At 45.6% G+C, this 7830-nt stretch overlaps 1 long non-coding RNA gene across 4 annotated transcripts; it reads left to right on the top strand.

Moving 5' to 3' along the window:
* Positions 1-253: 253 nt before the first annotated feature.
* Positions 254-3267, top strand: LOC149383581 (uncharacterized). 4 transcript variants are annotated; one of them, XR_016301775.1, is made up of 4 exons: positions 266-760; positions 1276-1534; positions 1919-2028; positions 3025-3267. It is a non-coding gene; the product is annotated as an uncharacterized LOC149383581 (long non-coding RNA). The 4 variants fall into 4 exon arrangements; XR_016301777.1 differs by having other exon boundaries at positions 3002-3267; XR_016301774.1 differs by having other exon boundaries at positions 254-760; positions 1276-2028.
* The last annotated feature ends 4563 nt before the right edge of the window (positions 3268-7830 follow it).

Here is a 7830-nt window from a genome sequence, read left to right as displayed (position 1 = left end):
AATTATAATCCATTCGGTTATGGATTTAATTAAATAATTATATGAAAGGACGTGGTTGTAACAATTTTTAAGGGACTCATTTGATATAAAAGTGGGAAAAGAAGGCCAAGTGAGAATTTTGGAAATTTCTCACACTTGTTCCTATCCTCTCCACGTCATTAATGAGGGCAATATTCCTTAAGTGAGGTATATCACTTTGCCGAACAAGATAAAATGCAACCAGGAAAATGATATGGACGTTATCCTTTATGTGGGTCCCATTCACAATGCCATCACCTATCTTGGCCAAATATATAAAGAGTGAGCAAGAAAAGAAACGCTCAGGAAGAAGAGCGAAAAAAAAAGAAAGGAAAAGAAAAGAGAAAGAAGAAGAGAGCACGGGAGAAAGAGAGAGAGAGCCGAGAGAGTGAGAGAGAGGAAGAGAGCGAGAGAGCGAGACGAGGGTGAGCTCGCGAAGGGGACGCTCGGCCGACAGCCACCAAGCTCGAGCGCCACCCGCACGCGGTCGAGAAGGAACCAACGCCGCCGCGAGCAAGCCGAGGACGCCGGAGCAGAGAAACTCGCCGGAGAAGAAGGAGAGAAGGAGACCGAGCGACTGAAGGTGAGGAGGCTCGGCCGACAGCCACTGAGCCTTAGCGCCACCCGCGCACGGCCGAGAGAGAGCGAGCGCCGCCGCGAGCACGCCGAGGGCGCCGGACCGAGAGGCGACGCCGGGAAACGAGGCAGAGAACACCAAAGAGAAGAGATTTCACGAATTGAGGTGAGGTTTCGGTTTCCCCCAATCTTGAATCTGGGCTAGGGTTTCGAATTTTGGAATTGGGGATTTGGTGTTGAACTCGGTTTGAACCTCTCATTTTATGTCCAAGGGTGTTTCTTGAGTGTTGAATTGAAGGTTTGAACTCGTTTTCTTGTGTGGTTTGATTTTGGACGAAATCTGAGAGTAAACGGACGTGGACAGTCCGATATACTTTGATATTATTTTTGTTAGTATTTTTTCCATGAAAGTAGACGTTATGGGTTTTCTAAAATGACCAAGAACGTGATAATCCGTGGAGTATTGAAAGAGTTATGAATTTTTGAAATCTGGTATTCAAAGCTGTGAAATGTGAATTTCCAGAACAGCGACCGGAAATTTCAGATAGTTTTTCAGATAGCTATGATTCTTGAAATTGGTCTTATAATATGTTTTTAGAAAGCTACGGAAGTTGTCTTTCTCATGGAATTGGAATCGTTTGATTTGAGTTTGTGTAGCTAAAGTTGTGATTCATTTTGCAGTCGCTGTCTGAATAGTACGAGCCGAACGGTCGGGCCGTGGATTTTGTGACAAGTTGAGATTCGTGCTAGTTGCTCGTTTTCGGGTTCTAAGTTTCGAGTCGGGAGTTGGATGTTATAAATTTATTCGATGTTCGTTTTCTGAATTTCACAGCTCAGTCACGGATCAGATAGAATCGAGGAAGAGCCGGCGGAACTGAACGCGTTGAAGCCCTGAAAGTTGACAATTCAGAAAAAGGATTTGTAAAGCTCGATCTCACTCGTGAGTCGTTTATCGCTTTATAGCGTTAGACTCGAGTTATCTTTAGTAATTTGAGATTGTATTCAAGAATTGTTAATTATTTAATTAAGAGATGTTCGAGAATTTAATTGTTGGTTAATTCATTTAGAATTCTCGGTTGTATGGTTTCGGATTATTTAATTATTTAAGACTCGTCAAAATAATGATTTGGATTTTATTTCGTACTCGTTCTCTGGTACGAACTCGCACGAGTCTTGAATAAGTTTAAATTCCGAAAAGCCGAGAAATAAGTGAATTAAATTCTCGAACCCCTGAACCGACTCGCAGTGAATCCCGATAACGAATCTTAAGCTTGTCATCACCTTTCGGATCATTGACTAATGAGTTTTCAACTTTGGGTTTTAGTTTCTCGACGCTTCAGGACGTGTTAACGCTTCAGGACGTGTAGAGTCTCGTAAAACGTGAGAAGCAAGGAAACTCCTGAAGTCAACAAATTTCCAGACGATCTTTTCCGGGTAAGTGAGGAGACATAAGTCAACTACTTACCAAGGGTATAACCCTGTTTGTTTGTGCATTTGCTTGCTAGTAAACAAGAGTAGGTAAAAGCCTAAAATGAATAAACTCGAAAGTTAAGGCTTCGGCCACTCTTGCTTGAAAACTTAGTTCGGGTACGCCCGGTAGGTTCAAACGCTAACTTGAACCAGACACGTTTGCTTTGTGCATAGTTAGACTTCTCTTCTAACTCTAGGAAGTAAGTTAGAATCGAGAGGACGGAAGAGCGATAGACTCTCAAATTCAATCGAGAGTAGAGAGTTCGGAAGTCGCATTTCGAGCTTTCAACTTAAAACACTTAACGAGCTTCAAAGGGAAACAATAATTTCTTTCGGGGTTTATCCCGTTACGCTCTTCTGTATATAAGTTTAACGTGTACGCTGCTAGCTGCAGCGTACCCAAACATTAAAACTCGTGTCGGTGGTACTCACAAGTCCCTGACTTGTGCTTGGCGGGCCATGCCGGTCCGTGCGCCGAGTACTCGAAACAATGGGTGAAGGTCGCGCATCGCGAGCTCATTGTTAGCTGGAAGACTCACCGGAGGCTGCCTTGAGCGCCCCGGGGCGTAGTGGGTGAAGGTCGCGATTCGCGAGCTCATTATGCCAGAGACCAGTGGCGCTGACGTCATGATGAAGAAAGTACCACTAGTGGATCCCAGACAGATGTTAAAACTTAGATCAGCTGACGACTGCTGCTCGAAGTCTGAAGCTGGTCTCTAGTCGGACCGGAGGTTATAGCAGTGAGGAGTGTATAACCTTGCGGGACGGCCAGTGTGTAGATAGAGTGTGACGTCACGCGTCAGTCATGCTCTAGTCATATAATCTAGCTGCATCTAGCAATCATTTTGCATTCTTGTGTATTTGTTTGCACGTCACATGGCATTAGTTGTTTTACTTTATAGATAGACTCCCACTTACTGAGTCATTCGACTCATAGTTTTATGTCCCTTGGTAATGTAGATAAGGGAAAAGCTCGTAAGCGGGAAACGAGATTGAAGACCGAGACCGAGCGCGTATTGCCTTGACCTATGGGCTATGGGGTTTCTTAATCGGGGGTTAGTATCTTATGATAAAACGTTCCGGAACATATTTGTATATGAGTCGCTATAAGACTCTAAGTTATAAAAGCGAAAAATTTCCCCGAATTTTCGCAAACTATTTTATTATATAATCTTATGAAATATTATGTTTAATTTATGTGTTTATATTATGAGTTAAGTACAGATTTGAGTTGATCAGTCGCGGTTCGTGGGTGAGCTATCGCTCGCGGGTCGTGACAGATTTTGTGGTATCAGAGCCCCAGGTTTAGCCGTTTCTGTAGACTTGGGATACGTGTTCTCGGTATAGGTCGCGAGTATGCCATGTGATAGTGTTGTGCTTAGAGTCGACTTGTCTAGAGATAGGTTCGACATGATGCAGAATGAATTGCTAGGAGTTAGATCTCTCCTCCCCGATGAGATTCGTCTGTACCGCGATGCGATCACGTGTATTCTTTCGACCGCAAGTACGTTCAGTGTCGTGAGAGGCACCATCACTTAGGGGCCGATGAATTGGTCTGACTTGTGAGTGGATGAGTGTTATCTCGACGCTTTACTGCTCATGTACGAATATCGCGATGACCCCTCCTTATTGGCCAACGTTGAGTCGATGGACTCGTTCACCGCTGACGGTATTATCAGCCGAGACTATGAGATGTTCCAGAAGGTGATACAATACACGTTGGGGCCAGGAGGGAGGGGCGAGTGGGAGGAGCAACTTACGAATTCTACCGGCTCGGGATTGAATCGGTTGTCCGATATAGAGACCGACTTGTCCAAGAAATTGTGGATCGGTGTCCGATGTGCTCGAGGATAGATTCCAGCGAGGTATCGAGTATTGGGAGCTATGTGTAGAGCTCCAATATCTGACGCTGGAATCTGATTGTCCCTTGTTCGCTGTCTTGCGAATGCAGACTGAATTCCTCGTCATGACGCGATGTGGTATATGAGTACCTTACCCCGATGATTGTTTTTCCGGTGGTTGTTCCGCATGATGACGAGAAGGTTGACTGTGACGAAGGAGATTCTGAGGAGGATCCCGCTGAGCCTTCGGACGACCCAGCTGCGTAGAGGTTTGCTTGTCAACCACAAGAGTGGTTGCTTTGTGTGTGTAACGAGAGAGCTAGCATTTTGTGTTTAAATCTCGTTTGACTAGGCCTTGAGAGGCTAGTCCATGTTGGTTACGCATTCACGTTATGGTTGATTGTGATATTCAACCATGCCCATCCTCTTATATGTGAAAATAAGAAGGAAATGGGGTCTAGACAAGATACGTCTAATGCCGAGAATGTTTCAGCTGCGGATCTCTCAGAGATTAGACGCATCCTGAAAAATTTGAGTTGACGCTGCTCGATGAGACGAGCATAAAGAGCGTCATAATTATCAAGCTTTGCTCAACGGATAGAACAGCATAGCCGCACGATTGCGGATGTCTTGATGAAATTGAACGCGCCACACCAGCCAAACCCTGAACCTCCAGCTCAGGAAGAACGACGCGAGAAGCCACCACGAGTGCATGTGGATTCTCTCGAGGAGCTCAACTTCCAGATCCCTGACGTCGTTCCTCCTGTGAGCGAGCCGGTGTACGAGAGGTTTCGTGAGTAAAAGCCTCCGACGTTTGGAAGCAGTGTTGATCCAGATGCAGTTGAGAATTGGATCAAGAAGATGCAGCAAATCCTCAACTTTATGCAGCTATCTGGTACAGAGTGAGTGACTTGCGCCGTAATCAGCTGGAAGATGAGGCTAGGCGTTGATGGGAGGTGGTGGCGGCATCTGAGGATGTCCACTCGATGACGTGGATCCATTTCCTCAATCTGTTCCATGGGAAGTACCTGAGTGAAGCTAACTTGTCGGACAAGGTACGCGAGTTTATGAGCCTACGACAAGGTTCAATGTCAGTATTAGAATATACGACAAAGTTCGACACGATTAGCAAGGTTCGCTTCTTTCTTAGTCCCTACTGATCAGGCTTTGAAGATGAAGTACATGCATGGGCTTAACGTGGATACCGTGAGCCAGGTGGATATCGGCGATGATTGACCTTGCTCTTTTGCCAACGTTGTGCAAAGAGCTTTGCGGATTGCCGGTTGGTGCGAGGTTGTCGGACTCCTGCACCGAAACCAACTGCCACAACACCTTCTGAAGCTGCTGGCCCAAAGCAGAGTGAATCAAGGAAAAGATTCAGGAGCCACACATTCATTCATCGCATCTATGAAGTCTGATCAGTTAGGTGAGCATCAGAAAGAATCCTCATACCTGTTCGTTATGGTTACGCTTTCTGGAGAAAAGTACCAGTCGTTATACTGGTATAGAGATGTACCCATCCGAGTTCATGATCGGATAATGAAAGCAGACTTGGTAGAATTGAAAATGGTGGACTATGACGTAATCCTCGGGGTGGATTGGTTAAGTACCCATCATGCAATCATAGATTGCCGAAAGAAATCAGTTATGTTCCAGAACCCCGGACTTGGACCGCTGCAGTTCCAAGGTTCCTCTCGGAAATCGAGTATTTCGATCGTATCGGCGCTGAAGGCCGTGAAGATGATGCATCAGGGATGCGCTGGTTACCTTGCAAGCGTGGTAGACGTCACGAAGACGGTCAAGCCGCAACCGCATGAGATTCCAGTTGCTAGAGATTTCCTTGATATTTTCTCAGAATATCTTCCAGACCTACTTCCTGATTAGGAAGTGGAGTTCAATATAGAGCTCATTCCAGGCACAACTCCGATATCAAAAGCTCGATATCGTATGGCTCCAGCAGAATTGAAGGAACTCAAGACGCAGCTACAAGAGTTGCTTGACAAAGGGTTCATACGACCAAGCCATTAGCCTTGGGGAGCGCCTGTCTTGTTCGTTAAGAAGGCAGTTAATTCCTTACAGCTCTGTATTGACTACCGTGGATTGGACCAAGAACGATCAAGAACAAGTATCCGTTGTGCGGATCGACGATCTCTTTGATCAGCTGTCAGGAGCGACAGTGTTCTCGAAGATTGACTTGCGTTTAGGATACCGTCAGCTGAAGGTTCGAGATGAAGACATCTCGAAAGCTGCTTTCCGTATTCGATATGGTCATTACGAGTTCTTAGTTATGTCGTTTGGATTGACTAACGCGTCAGCAGCGTTCATGAACCTGATGAACCGAGTATTTGAGAAGTTCTGGATAAGTTCATGATCGTGTTCATCGACGACATTCTAATCTACTCGAAAACTAACGAAGAGCATGGGCAGCATCTAAAGCTAGCACTAGGCAAACTGAGGGAAAAACAACTGTGCGCAAAGTTCTCAAAGTGTGAATTTTGGCTGGAACGTGTAGTATTCCTCGGTCATGTTGTCAGTAGCGCTGGTATTATGGTAGATCCTGCTAAAGTGGAAGCCGTGAGGCAGTGGAGTCAGCCAAAGACGGTCACTAAAATAAGAAGTTTCTTGGGTCTTGCTGGCTACTATAGGAAGTTTGTAGAAGGATTCTTTAAGTTTGCCATGCTTCTGACTCAATTAACCCGTAAAGGACAGAAGTTCCTTTGGACCGAGACGTGTGAAAAGAGCTTCCAAGAGCTTGCTGCAGTAGTGTTTGCACTCAAGATATGGCGACACTACCTGTACGGAGTCCATTGAGACATCTATACATGCCACAAAACGGTAAAGATGGTGACTTCGAGTTGGATAAGAATGAGGTTCTACGGTGCAACGAAAGAGTTTGTGTGCCGTCCAACGAGGAAGTCAGGAAGCAGTTGATGAAAGAAGCTCACGGGACACCATATTCGGTACATCCAAGTGTGACAGAGATGTATCAAGAGTTGAGAAAGGTGTATTGGTGGCCAGGAATGAAGGAAGACGTAGCTGAGTTCGTCCAAAAGCGCCTAACTTGTCAACAAGTTAAGGCAGAGCATTAGAAGCCAGCTGGAATGCTGCAACCACTTGAGATTCCACAATGGAAGTGGGAGCAGATAAAGATGGATTTCGTGTCAGGTTTTCCAAAAACCACAGCTGGTCACGACTCAATCTGGGTCATTGTCGATAGATTGACCATATCAGCTCATTTCCTGCCCATCAAAACCACTCACACCGTGGATCCAGGTTCTGGAAGGGATTACAAGAGAACCTGGGGACTCGCCTGAAGTTTAGTACTGTTTTTCACCTGCAAACCGATGGTCAAAGCGAGCGAACGATCCAAGTGTTGGAGGACATGCTCCGAGCTTGTGTTCTAGACTTCCAGGGCTCATGGAGTCGTTACCTTCCGCTAGTTGAGTTCTCGTACAACAATAGCTATCAGGCGTCGATTGACATGGCGCCGTATGAAGCTCTTTATGGGCGGAAGTGTCTCTCTTCAGTTCATTGGGATGAAACTGGTGAGAGCAAGTTTGTTGGACCTGAAATACTAGAGCAGACCACAGAAGCAGTTAAGAAAATCCAAGCTCGATTGAAAACGTCCCAAAGTCGTCAGAAAAAACTACGCTGACAGACATATGAGGCCTCTAGAGTTTGAAACAGGAAATAAAGTTTTTCTGAAGATCTCACCTATGCGAGGAGTTATGAGGTTTGGAAAGAAAGGGAAAACTCAGTCCAAGGTATATTGGACCTTTTGAGATCCTTGAGCATGTAAGCCAGACAGCTTATCGCTTGGCGTTACCGCCGTCTATGTCAAACCTGCACGATGTGTTCCACATGTTCATGTTACGGAAGTGCGTGTCTTACCCTTCGCATGTTCTGCAAGAGCAAGAGGTTGAGA

Source organism: Urtica dioica, chromosome 10 (genome assembly GCF_054948205.1).
Source record: "Urtica dioica subsp. dioica isolate 48M chromosome 10, U.dioica_male_clone48M_v1_H2, whole genome shotgun sequence".
Taxonomy (NCBI): domain Eukaryota; kingdom Viridiplantae; phylum Streptophyta; class Magnoliopsida; order Rosales; family Urticaceae; genus Urtica; species Urtica dioica.
Note: the sequence above shows the minus strand (reverse complement) of the source record. Positions and strands in the feature narration are given on the sequence as shown.